Source organism: Ambystoma mexicanum, chromosome 14, assembly GCF_040938575.1.
Source record: "Ambystoma mexicanum isolate Mex_15411 chromosome 14, UKY_AmexF1_1, whole genome shotgun sequence".
In the NCBI taxonomy this organism is placed as follows: Eukaryota; Metazoa; Chordata; class Amphibia; order Caudata; family Ambystomatidae; genus Ambystoma; species Ambystoma mexicanum.
In genome coordinates this window covers 308,961,469-308,974,304 of record NC_090940.1, presented here as the reverse complement: position 1 = coordinate 308,974,304, position 12,836 = coordinate 308,961,469, and the positions used below count along the sequence as shown (strand labels likewise).

At 44.1% G+C, this 12,836-nt stretch overlaps 1 protein-coding gene across 2 annotated transcripts in view; it reads right to left on the bottom strand.

The window, feature by feature from the left end:
• Positions 1 to 12,836, bottom strand: part of GPR68 (G protein-coupled receptor 68) — a 462,761-nt gene that overhangs the window by 389,577 nt on the left and 60,348 nt on the right. The gene's annotated exons all lie outside the window — the stretch shown is intronic.

The window sequence follows — 12,836 nt, the reverse complement described above, 5'->3', positions numbered from 1 at the left end:
GGGTCGGTCGGAGAGGAAAGAGGTCAGCCACGCCAGAGCCTGGCCAGTGATACCCAGGTTATCATGGAGAAGGTTGAGCAGGATGGCATGGTTGACAGTATCAAAGGAAGAAGAGAGATCAAGTAAGATGAGGACACACAGGGTGTTGGAGTCAAGGTTGGAGAGCAGGTCTTCACGGATGTTCAGGAGAGCAGTTTCCGTGCTTCTGGCAGCTCTGCAGCCAGACTGATGGTCGTGAAGACAACCAACAGATTCAGTGTGGAGATTAAGCTGGGAGATGGGCAGTTTCTCCCGGAGCTTGCCCAAGAAGGGAGTGATGGACATTGGACGATAGTTAGCCAGGCAGGAGGGGTCGGCAGAGGGTTTCTTAAGGAGGGGGTGCACAAGGGAGTGCTTCAAGGGGTTGGGAAGACTCCAGTGGTGAAGGAGTGATTGCAGAAATCAGCCAGGGCAGGGGCCAGGGAGTGAATATGGTCCTTGATAGTTTTGGAGGAACAGGGGTGAACTGGTTTCAACAAGACGTTCATAGATCAGACTTGTCTAAAAACCTTGTCAGCATAGAAAAGGTAAAAGGCAGAGAAGGAGGAGGGATGGGGTGGCTGCAGAAGGGCCAGAGGAAGAGCAAGGGATGGAGGGAGGGAGGCGATAGGAGGAGAGTGAGGACAGGATGTCCTGAGTTTTTGAAATTAAGCGAGAAGCCAGTGCCGTGCAGAGGACCTGGAACGAAACAGGAGTGGTAGAGACTGCAGCAGGATTGGCTCATTCCTTGCAGATTTTAAAGAGTTCAGCGGAGTTGTTAGATGCTGCAGAGATGCGGGCTTGGATATACACTCTCCTCTTGGAGAGGACGGAGAGCCGGTATTGTCTTTGTGGCAGGCGACAGGCCAGTTTGTCAGAGGATGAACATGAAGCACGCCATTTCCTCTCGGCCACCCTGCACTTACATTTTAGGGTGAAGAGATCAGAGTCATACCAGGAGTTACACTTGGTTTTGGGCTTCAGGTGGATTCTCATGACGGGGCAAGGATATCGAGAGTACCAGATATAGAAGAGTGGAGCAGGGAGAGGGCTGTGTCAGGGTGAGAGTCAGCCAAAGGGGGAGGAGGTGGTGAGAAGGTGGTGGCGAAAGCCTCAACTGACTCGCGCTTCATAGGTCGAATGACCGAGAAGGTGGGTGGCAGTGATGGAGGTGGCTTGGCCTGGGGGGTAGGGAGGGTGAGGTGGGAGGATAGGAGAAAGTGATCACTCGAGGAGAGAGGAGTGGAGAGAGGAACAGAGAGGGGAAGGTCAGAGGAGATCAGAACATCGAGAGTGTGCCCTGCAGAATGAGTTGGGCCAGAGGGGAGAATGGTGAGTGAGAGAGAGTCGCAGAGGTTGCGAAAGAGTCCAGAGGGGGGACAGGAGGCATCCAGGTGGATGTTGAAGTCTCCAAGAAGGAGGAGTTGAGTGGTTGAGGCCAGGAGTGAGGAGGAGAGGTCAGCCCGCTCAGAGAGGAAGGATGAAATCTGACCAGGTGGCTAATAGACAGTAGCCACAGTAAGGGAATGGCTAGGAGAGAGAGAGAGAGCCGGCAGACGAGGCATTCAAAAGAGAGGAAAAAGAGAGAAACCGGGGATGGAAGTACCTCAGAATGGAGTGACATAAAAGAAAGGTTCAGGAAGAACCCCACAAACCCACTCCAAATATTGTGAAGTGTTCAGGACAACCATTAACCTGCAATGTATAGAGATTGACATCTGAGGAACACAGGAGAATAATTCGCTACAGACGAATAGAGAATGAAGAGGGATCAGGAATCCCACAAACTGGCAACCAGGAGCGACTGAACCTTTCTTGTGAGAGGTGGGATTCTGGGTTATGTGGAAATACCACAGAAGAGGGTAGCTTAAGAGGCAGAGTGGAGTTCGGTTTGCATCCCTCACTCATTTTTTTGGATAATCCAGAAGAGAACCCCCAAGTAAAAATAAGCTCAAACAGATCTTTGTTCTTGGCCCTTCTTAAACTATTGTCATTGTATGACACAATCCACTTTATGGGGTAATGAAAGGAACATGATTATATTGTATACATACAGAGCACCACCCAGTTGCCATCACTGGAAGTTCACCTCTGGTTGAGAGCCACATGAGCAAAGTATTAGGCTATGCAAAAAGGCTGGGGATGGGATGGACATGCATAACAAAACAAAAACAAAAAGGTTTACATGGATGCATTTTAATAACAAAATGTATTTTTTTGTTGTTTAAATAATGTTTATTTATAGCAAATTATACGTCCAAAACATGTGAATATCAACCACAATAAACAAAGTTTGAAAATCTGGAACATGCACAATTCAACATTACTAAAATTACCTAATAGTAAAGTTCGCCAAGATACATTATAACAACATTTAGGAATTACAATATTCTAAAATCAATTACATACAAAAGTAATGCGTGATGATTTAAACTATGGACAAATACATTACATACAAAACCACAAAATAGACTTACAGGACACAAAACCCCACTACTCTTACATCTGCCTTAACCTAGTGACAGTTCAAACAAACAAATTGTGGAATGGGCTCCATAGTGTGAGGTATAAATCCTCACGATCCTTTAACATTTGCACTTTTTCAAAATTTAGATACTATCTGCATCTCTACTTCTACTGTCCAATCATCCGCAATACACTTGTTCCGAGTTTTCCAGACTCTCAGGATACATTTTTTTAAAAGATGACAGGGCAGCATTTCCCCAGTAGATTTAACAATGGCGACGGCATGTTGATTTAGTCATATCAGTAAAAGTAAACATGGGGTAAGCATGGCTAGGAGAGGGCTACATTATGGAGTTGTTTTAACCAGAAATCATTTTTGGCTTTGGAAAACGTTGCACACACTATTTTTGTAGGTGAGGTACTCTCTGCATTCAGCTTGCTGTAGCCTTCGGAAGCAGACTGTCCAACATTTGAAAACGTATGTATTTATTGATATACACAGGAAGGAACAATGCTCTTTTGAGGACAAAAGAATATAAAATAGTAAGAAATCAGATTTGACGTGATGCAGTGAGATTCTTACAATGGGGTGAGTGCGAGTGACATTCTGACTTGTGGAGGCAGCAAATGGAACATTAACAAAAAGGTCTGGGAGACCCTTTTGCCTAGCATTTCGGTGCTGGACTGCCCTTGATGCTGGGACCAGACTGACATGCAAATGGATATTTCTCCTCTGTGAAGGTTGCAGCGAGCTAAAACGTGGCTGTAGACCAGCCTGAGTTGAAGAAAATCAATAAACAGGGTTTGTTCGATCTCAGAGGGGCTCCTGCCTCCTTGCTTCAGGGTTTGTTCGATCTCAGAGGGACTCCTGCCTCCTTGATTAAAGAGTAAATGAAACAGTCACCGTGGACAATACATGGGTGGACTTACAAAGATTAATGACAATAAACATTAGATATTTTTTAAGAGGCGGGACGACCAGCTGTGTTAGGTGACCATGATGTATGAAGTGCTAGAGTGGAGGCAGAGAAAGTGAGGGACTGGGGCAGGTTAATGGCAAGGGAACATTTTAGCTAAAAGGCAGATGATGGGTAGGTTAAGAGGGTAACTCGGAGATGAGAAGGTAGGGTTTTGGTTTGGTTTTGAACAAAGTGGGAGATTCTGCGACGAGGAAGGGGAAGGTTTGATTTTCCTCCATTGACTTGCATTGAGGAAAGTACATTTTCAGTTGAAGAAAGTTCAAATAGTTGTACAGGCCTGCGGCGAAAATCATGAGTCTCGGTAAAAAGAATCATGATTAATATGTTGCAGAGTATTCTTCCAATCATGTTTTGTCTCAGCCCAGCATGACCCGGAATGCACTGTAAAGCCCTGAACATTTGACTTGCCGCTTCTCGAGTGTCCCCAGGGTCTTTGGGCTGCTGCAGACTCAGAGCCGCACTCTTCCCCCAGCCACCCCCAAGTATTCTTTCAGTACTCTGCCCCCCTCTCCCAGTCAGCTCCGGTCTGCCAGGCCCACAGCAGACAAAAAGGTCCACACTAGGACTCCATTACCCCCTTCCTGGGCAAACTCCTGGAGAAGCTGGTCATCTCCCAACTGATCAAACACTCTGAATCAGTTGGTTGTCGCCACAACCACCAGTCTGGCATCAGAGCTGCCAGAGACACAGAAACTGCTCTACTGAACACCTGCTCTCAAATCTTGGTTCCAACTCTCCATCCGTTCTTATCCTCCTGGATCTTTCCTCTGCCTCGACATGGTCAATCATGCAACCCTGAGAAAATCAGCTTCGTGACACCCTTGGCATCACGGGTCTGGCACAGGATCATCCTCCTCCTCCACCCCCCTTTCCTCACCTTCACCCAGAAACTCAATGTCTTCAGAGCTCTGGTCCTCTAGGCTGGACTACTGCAAAAGCATGTTCCTTTATCCTCTATTCACCCCCTTCATCTAATCCAGAATAGAACTGCAAGACTTCTCCTTGGCCTCAAGTCCAGGGACCACATCTCTCCAGCCCTAACATCTCTCCACTGGCTCCCGGTTTTTGCTAGGATCAAGTTCAAGATCCTCTGCATCATCCACAAGGCTTTCTGAGGCCTGGGACCCCGCTACATCCATCTTTCTCTCCCAAAATACCTCCCTGCTAGAGCCCGTCGGTCTTCTAGCTCCAACTCTCTGCAGATCAGACGCTTCGCTAAGCAGAGGGTGGGAGGTAGATCTATCCTCTCCACAGGGACCTCCTTCTGTAATGTTCTGCCTGCCCCTCTCAGGCATGAGCCGGATTTCCTGAAGTTCTGGGAATATCCTCAAGGCCCTCCTTTTCTCTTCTTCCTTCCCTCTTCCCCTTTCCTGTTAACAACCCTGTCTGAACCAGTGACTGGCTGCCTGGCTCCTTCAGAGTTTCTACAGGACACCAGCCCCCCCGCCCCTGTCCAGTCCACTCCCCTCCTCACACATAGCATGTGGACCCTCACCCCCCTCCCTGCACCCCATGCTATCCCTAGCACTTGCCCTCCCTGACTCCCCCTTAGCACACAACTAGACCCTGTGACCCTCTTCCCCCCATACTCCCCTTTTACCTGAACGCTCTCCTCTTTACCCTGCACTTCCCTTCCCATCCTAACACTTATCATTTGGCGCAGACCGGCACTTCCTCCCCTCCCCCATGCACTTCTTGTTACTGCACTTGCACGATGTTGCAAAGTCTAGTAGGACCGTTGTTATCTTTCTCCCATGTCCCGCCACCCTTTTTTATCGTGTGGTGCTTGAAACACTATTTGTTGTATAGGTGCCTTACAAATATCCAATAAAATATAATTAAAAAAACGTCTGCGATAATGGGACCCGCTCGGAATAGCTGGCAAATCGCCATGTGTCAGGTGCAACAGCTGAAGGCAGTCCGTTTTTTTCCCACTGCATGCTGAGGCAAAGTTCCCCTTTTTCATTGCAAGTATGGACCTACAAGTGCCAGGAGGCAATGGGGGAAAAAAAAAGAGGACTGGCTTGCGGTGTCATGCATGATACTGGGCCAATCTGCAGTTGTGGCTCAGAGTGGTTTAGTTTATTGGCGAGTAGCTACTGAAGCTTTCACTTAAGCCCTTTTCTGCGTTAAGGAGACACCCGTTTTCATATGCTGCAAGCTATGCTTCCTACATAATGCGAGTAAGGGAAACCAGGCACATACACAGGAAATGCCTGCACGGTAGGGTTACAAGATTTCCAAAACAAGAAACTGGGACCATCAACAACTTAAAAGAGGGACTACCCCATCGCAGCCCACAAATTACCGCCCATCCCCCATAACGCCCCCACAACCACCACCTAATCATATTTCCAACATTTCTCCTTTCTATAAAGTGTATATGATCTCATTTGTGCAGTTTTGTCTGTAAATCTTGGCATGTTCATTCAAAACAAGCGTTTGCTCTCATTGATATTAAATGGCTTGCTTGTACAACCCTTTCCAAGCCAGTCTCTGTGGCACAGTCAGTAAGTGTTGTGACTTGTACCTGAAAGGTTGGGGGTTCGAGCCAATCCTTCAAATTATGAAGTGTTGTGAAAAATAATTACAATATTAATTACCGTAGCCACCCAAACATGCAAACCCTGATGGGGTTTCTAAAATGAAAAGACTGCCGGGACTGAGGGTGATTTCCTCGGACTGTCCCGGGAAAACCGGGACGTCTGGTCACCCTACTGCACGGGTGGTCGAACCGCGACAATTCGGTGGGATTCCGTTTTTGACAGGATGCTCTGGCAGCAGTACCGGGCATTTCTAAATTAACTGCGCTATTTATCAAGGTTTCCTTATGCGCCCCATTGTCTCCAAACACTTCAGGTTCAGGTTTAACCCACGTATGCAGGGGTGCGTAGCCAGTCTGTGGCAGCCGGTATGCTTAGTTTTTAATGCAACGCAAGATCAGTTTCATCCAGTGGAGTTTCAATCATTGCAAGAATCGGGGGCGGGAGGGTGCCGAGCCACGAAAAAAGTCCCGCTACTTTTCCCCCAAATGCAGTGCGTGCAATTCCATACGGTCTCATTCGCACCCCCAAACCGCCCACCACTGCCCCAATCTATTTTTTTGGTAACATTAGTGGCAGATGGCTTATTAACACAACAACAACAAAAAACTGCAGAATCATTACTGATGCAGGAAATTCGAGCTCTGTCCAGGCGCTCTGGAGCAAAATACATACAAACCTCCTAATTTGCATATTGATTGCACCAACAGAAATGACTTCATAAGAAGCATCATCAGTCTTTGATACTTGGAGGCACCAGGGAAGTGACTTTAGAATAAGTTGCCATAAGTAAGCCAAGTGGCAAATAACTTTGTGATGCAAAATACCTAAATTGCACTATTATTATATAATGGAGCAACTCTATAGTCATTAGGCTTATTTTAAATAACAGCATGCTGCATTAATATATGCTATGATATGAAACACTTACAGAGCTGCAGGTAAGACACTGGCCCTCATTATGACCCGGGCGGTAAGTGAATAACGATGCTGGTAAAGGATTACCGGCATCGCTTACCGCTCTGCACGATTAGGAAAGGACAACCCGCTATTAGCGGCACCGTACTTTACGATGCCACAAATAGCGACATGAGCGCGGGCACGCAACCCCTCATGCCGAAAATAGCACCATGACGCAAACAGGGGAACATCACGACTCATGCGGACATGCAATTAACGCCCTAGTGAAGGGCGTAAAATACCTTACCGCCATGGTGCAAATACCGGCATCGCGGACCACCCGTAAACAGCCATGTGCAGTGTTCCCAACTGCCACAGGTGCACACAATCAGCACAGGTGGAGGCAATACAGACTGGGCAAGCACAAAAGGAGCACACCCCACCCCTTCCCACACCCAGTCACACTCCACAATGATTCCAATACTACTACAATGCTGGGGCTGGAGGACCTGATTGCAGTGGAAGTGCTACATCAACAACAACAACAGGCAGCACAGAGGAGATGCAGGAGGAGAAGGAAGGCAAGGCAGGGCCAGCATGCCCCACCAGTGCAGCCAGTGGCACCACGCAGGCAGCCCTCAATCCCACGCATCAGAGCCAGTCCATTCAACCTAACCGCTGAGCAGATCCACACCCTGTACCGTCTGGACCGGGACACCATCAACACCATTGTGGACATGATACATGACGAGATTGTCAGCCTGATTGAAACACGCACCGCCATCCCACCCCTACTGAAGGTAGTGTCTGTGCTCCACTTCCTGGCCACAGGCACCTACCAGCACACAGTTGGGCACATGCATGGCATTTCACAACCATTATTCTCACGTACGCTGAACCAAGTGCTTGATGCCCTCCTCAAGCACACAGACGACCACATGTCCTTACCACGGTCTGCCCAGGAGATCTCAAACACCAAAGTAGGTTTCCATTCACTGGCCGGCATCCCTGGTTGCATTGGCGCCATCGACTGCACCCATGTGGAATTGGTGCTCCCACATGCCATGGAGCAAGCGTACCGCAACCGTAAGCTATACCACTCAATCAACGTGCAAATGGTATGTGACTCAAACAGGATCATCACACATTGTTGTGGCCGATTCCCCAGATCAATGTCCAAATAAGAGAAAGAGTGGGCACTACTTCGTTAGTTAATTGGGTAGTCTATACTCGGTGAGGTATTTAGTCCTGTCGCCAGATCCCTCCCCGTTGCTTAGGGAGGTAAAAAATGATAATATGATATTTGACTGGTTAATTGTCACCAGTCTACTGGAAGGACTCGTGTGGATATCCCACTAAATTTCTTCTTATTTACTTTGTATAGAAGTTGTCTTTTTGTATTTGATTTCTTCAATAATTCTTGAGAAAATGTTGATAATTCCGATGAATTTATGGTAAAAATATTTTTATTCAATCATTTGTATTTTTGTGAGGCCTTTAGCAAACATTGTACTGTTCAATGCATTTCGGTCAGTAATAGACCTTCATCAGGAACTGTTAATTGTAAAGAAAAGAATAATTAACTAAAGTTTTTGTGTAATTTTGCATTAACAAAGAGATAATCATGTATTCTAAATTGTAACTATACACATTATGGAAAAAGTACCTGTGTAAAACGTTGCTTCAAATCTTTGGCCTGATTTACTATTTTTCCTTATTGGTAATTCCAATTTCTCTTCACTCAAGCACATTTGTTTACGTTAGCCGTTGCATGTCTTTTAATATCACTTCTTTGACTTCCTGGTAATATAAATAATAACCAAAATATATTCAAACCCTAACAAATAACATATATGAATTATTCTGTTGGTTAAAGTTCACCCTCCCCACAGGGGGAGTCTTACCTGTTGTGTAGACCAAGGTAATAGCATCCGGGCACCTCGCTCGCGTGAAAACGCGATGCTGGTTGTCCCGTTTGCGTCATCGCGCGCCGGCGGCCATTTTGAATTAGTCAAAAATCGTTGTTGGATGATTGTAAATAGTTATATTCATGTGTAAAGCTCTTTAAATAAAGCCTTCTCATTGCTAAACTCTAAGGGAACCTCCTAAGATCCAACATACTTGATAATTCAATATAAAAATAAACATAAATTAAAGACATGATCTAGTAGCTATATAAACTATGGTTGCTCCATTCAAAGTAATGCACGTGTTTCCAAAATTATTAGAGCACGACAATATACATTTGATCTTTTTCAATGTGAACTGCTACTACTAATATAAATGAGTTGCTTGCTTATTAGAGCTCTATTGCCATATAATCCAGTCTTCTACACACATTATTGAACATATTATAGTTGACAACATACTTACGTTCTAAAATGCAAGGTATAATTTCAACTTTATAATTGCCTTTAAAGAAAACATGCAAAATTACATTCCTCGTTGAGACCATCCGGTTGCATGGAGTTGAGTTTTTCGATCCAGAGAGTTTCTTTCTGGTTTAAAAGTCTGTTAATATCCACCCTCTGACCTTGATACACTTCTATTACATCCAAAATTTGAAATTTCAATTGTGCTATCTGGTGTTGAGCTTCTTTGAAATGTCTCGCTACTGGAGATTTGGTGTTGCCTGTGCGAATGTTAGAGCGATGTTCATTCCATCTAGTTTTCGCTTTACGAGCAGTCTGTCCCACATAAAATTTGCCACACGGGCACTTAATACTATATATGACGTTCATGGTGTCACATGTTGCAAATTTTTTCAAGTAAATTTTGTGTCCTGTTTTTGGGTGGTATACAACATCCCCCTTCTGAATCATATTACAATTTGAACAATTTAAACATGGATAAGTTCCCTTCTTTGTTGTTCTTTGTTGTTGTACTTGAGAGTCACTGCGTATAAGCATATTCTTAATGTTCTTACTTCTAGTATAAGCAAACATTGGTGGAGTGGTGTACAGATATCCCAATGTTCTGTCTTCTGATAAGAAATGCCAATGTTTCAGGACAGTTTTCTTGACTTTGTTGCTTTCTACAGAGTATTTGGTAACATAGATAAGCGGAGTTTCTTTGGTTGTTGGTGTTTTTTCAAGGATCTCTTGTCTGTTGATTGTAGTCACTTTGGAGATGGATTTGTTAATCTCTTGTGTTGAATACCCTCTTTGTGCAAATCTCGTTGCCATCTCTGATTTGTTTTTCGCATTCTACTTCATCTTGCACTATCTTCTTAACTCTTAGCATTTGACTGTAGGGGAGACTGGTAAGAGTGTTCTGAGGGTGAAAACTTAAACGATGTAATAAGTTGTTGCGATCACTGGATTTACGATACAAAGTACTGACAAGTTTAGAATCTTGATTTGACACAGTAACGTCCAAAAAATTCACTTCCTTTGTGCTGTGAGTTGTTGTAAATTGTATACGTGTATCAATGGTGTTGAGAAATCCTGTGAATTGTATGAACTGTTCTTCACTTCCCTGCCAGATTCCGAATACATCATCGATGTATCTTCCCCAGTATTGAAGATGTTGTTTCCAAGTATCATGATTTAATATGTGTTCTGTTTCGAATTTGTACATGAAGCTATTAGCATAGCTTGGCGCCATTGTGGCTCCCATGGAGGTGCCGCTTGTTTGCAGATAATATTGATCACGATATCTGAAGTATGAATTTTGTGAGATGAAATCCAGAAGGATCATTAAAAATTCTTTTGATGCTTCTACCCCTCTGGTGTTTAATAAGAGCCATTCCACTGCTTCTTGTCCTTGGTTATGTGGAATTGAGGTATATAAGCTACGTACATCTGCAGTAAATAAGATGGTATTGTCATTCGTAGATATGTTGGTTAAAATATTCAGAAAATGAGTAGTATCTTTAATGTAAGTGTTCGTTTTTTGTATTAATCGGTTGTAAAAAATAATCCAAGTATGTTCCTAGTGGTTGTAGAATACTGTTGGTGGCTGGTACGATTGGTCTACCTGGTGGTTTTATTAGTGTTTTGTGAATCTTGGGGATAGTGTAAAACACTGGTGTTCTTGGACTTGTAATGGTTAAGAAACGTCTGGTTTTTTCTGTAATCCATTTGTTGCTCTCCGCTAGATCTAATATGTATTCCAAGTTCTGTTGAATCTCATCAATTGGATCTTTATCTATAGGTTGGTATACTGACCTATCCATAAGTTGTTGTATACATTCCTGATGATAATCTTCTGTGTCTTGGATTACCATCGCTCCTCCTTTGTCTGCAGGTTTAAACGTTATGTTTTTGTTTGAAAATAATCTGCGAATGGTACTCAAGTCTTGTTTGCTGAAGTTGCCATATCGTGGTGGTTTGTATGAAAGCTTCTTCAAATCAGTGGTAACCATTCTTTGAAACAGATCGATTATAGGATAATTAACAGGAGGTATGAAAGTGCTCTTGGGTTTGAATTCTTTATACTCAATTTCTGGTATTGACTGTTCTGCGTTATCTTCTTCAATTGTTGCAAAAAATGCTTTCAGTCTAAGCTTTCTTGAAAATTTGAAAAGTTCTATTTTCTTTTCAAAAAGAGTGGAATGATATGTTGGGACAAAATTAAGTCCTTTCTGTAGTAGAGTATTTTCTTGTTCAGACAAATGATATTTGGACAAATTGACTACTAGGTTTTCCTGGGATTCAGTCGTGTATGTGGACGCTGTCGATTTCTGTCTGCGTCCCCTCCTTGTCCTTTTCCGCGTTGGTTTCTGTCTAAAAAGTACCTCTAAAGTTAATACCCCTTCCTGTTGGGCGTTGATCGCCTGTACTAGTCCCTTCTCCTGCGTCTTGTCGCTCAGCGTTCGATGATTCTGGTCCACTTATATCTGGATCTGATGAACTTGTGGAATTTCTTGGAGTTGGTCTCTGATTAAATTTGTTCATCCAAGTGCAAACCTCATCGTTCAAATAATCATATGTGTCTCTACGATATTTTCGCAATTTCTTGGTTTCTAATTCCGTTCGATATTCAGTAAGATTATTGTTGATATCTTCTAATATCTTGTCTAAATCGGTAACACTCAATGCTTCGATCAATTCTGTTTGAATTTCTTGAATTTCTGTTGCTAATTTATCAAGTTCTTTGGAAAGGTCCTGAATTGTTAATAATATTAGATCTAGAGAGCATCTGTTCAAAATCTGTTCCCATTTTTTTACAAATTCATGACTCTCCTTACATAGGGTGGGTCTCAGAGGAATCCTCAAACCTCTCGGAATTCTTTGTGCTTTATAGTATTTGGTAAGCGTGACAGCATGTAATTTCCTGTTTATCTCTTTACGTATGAGGCGTTCCAGTGTTTTAATTCTTGTATTAGGATCTGTTGTACTAGAACTTCCTCCGGTATCTTTTATTGAATTGAGAATAGCATTGGCCTCTTCAGGAGTGAAACTCAATATTTCTGCTTTCTTGTTCGTTAAACCACTTAATTCTTCATATGACATTCTTGTTCTCGCTTTGAAAATTTAGTGTGCCTCTCACTCGTTATGCAAATCGAATTGACAATGTCCAAATAAGAGAAAGAGTGGGCACTACCCATGATTCAATGGTCCTGCGGAACTCCATGATACCACGCTACATGGAGCGACATGCAGGGCAGAGATCCTGGCTTCTCGGTGAGTCGCATGTTATGCCCATGTAAATGTGATGTGGGTAGGTGATTGAGGTATAGATGCATACTTCACCTGGCTGAGATGGGGGGGGGGGGAGATGCATACTTCACCTGGCTGAGATGGGGGGGAGGGGGAGATGCATACTTCACCTGGCTGAGATGGGGGGGGGAGATGCATACTTCACCTGGCTGAGATGGGAGGGGAGAGATGCATACTTCACCTGGCTGAGATGGGGGGGGGGGGGATGCATACTTCACCTGGCTGAGATGGGGGTGGGGGGGAGAGATGCATACTTCACCTGGCTG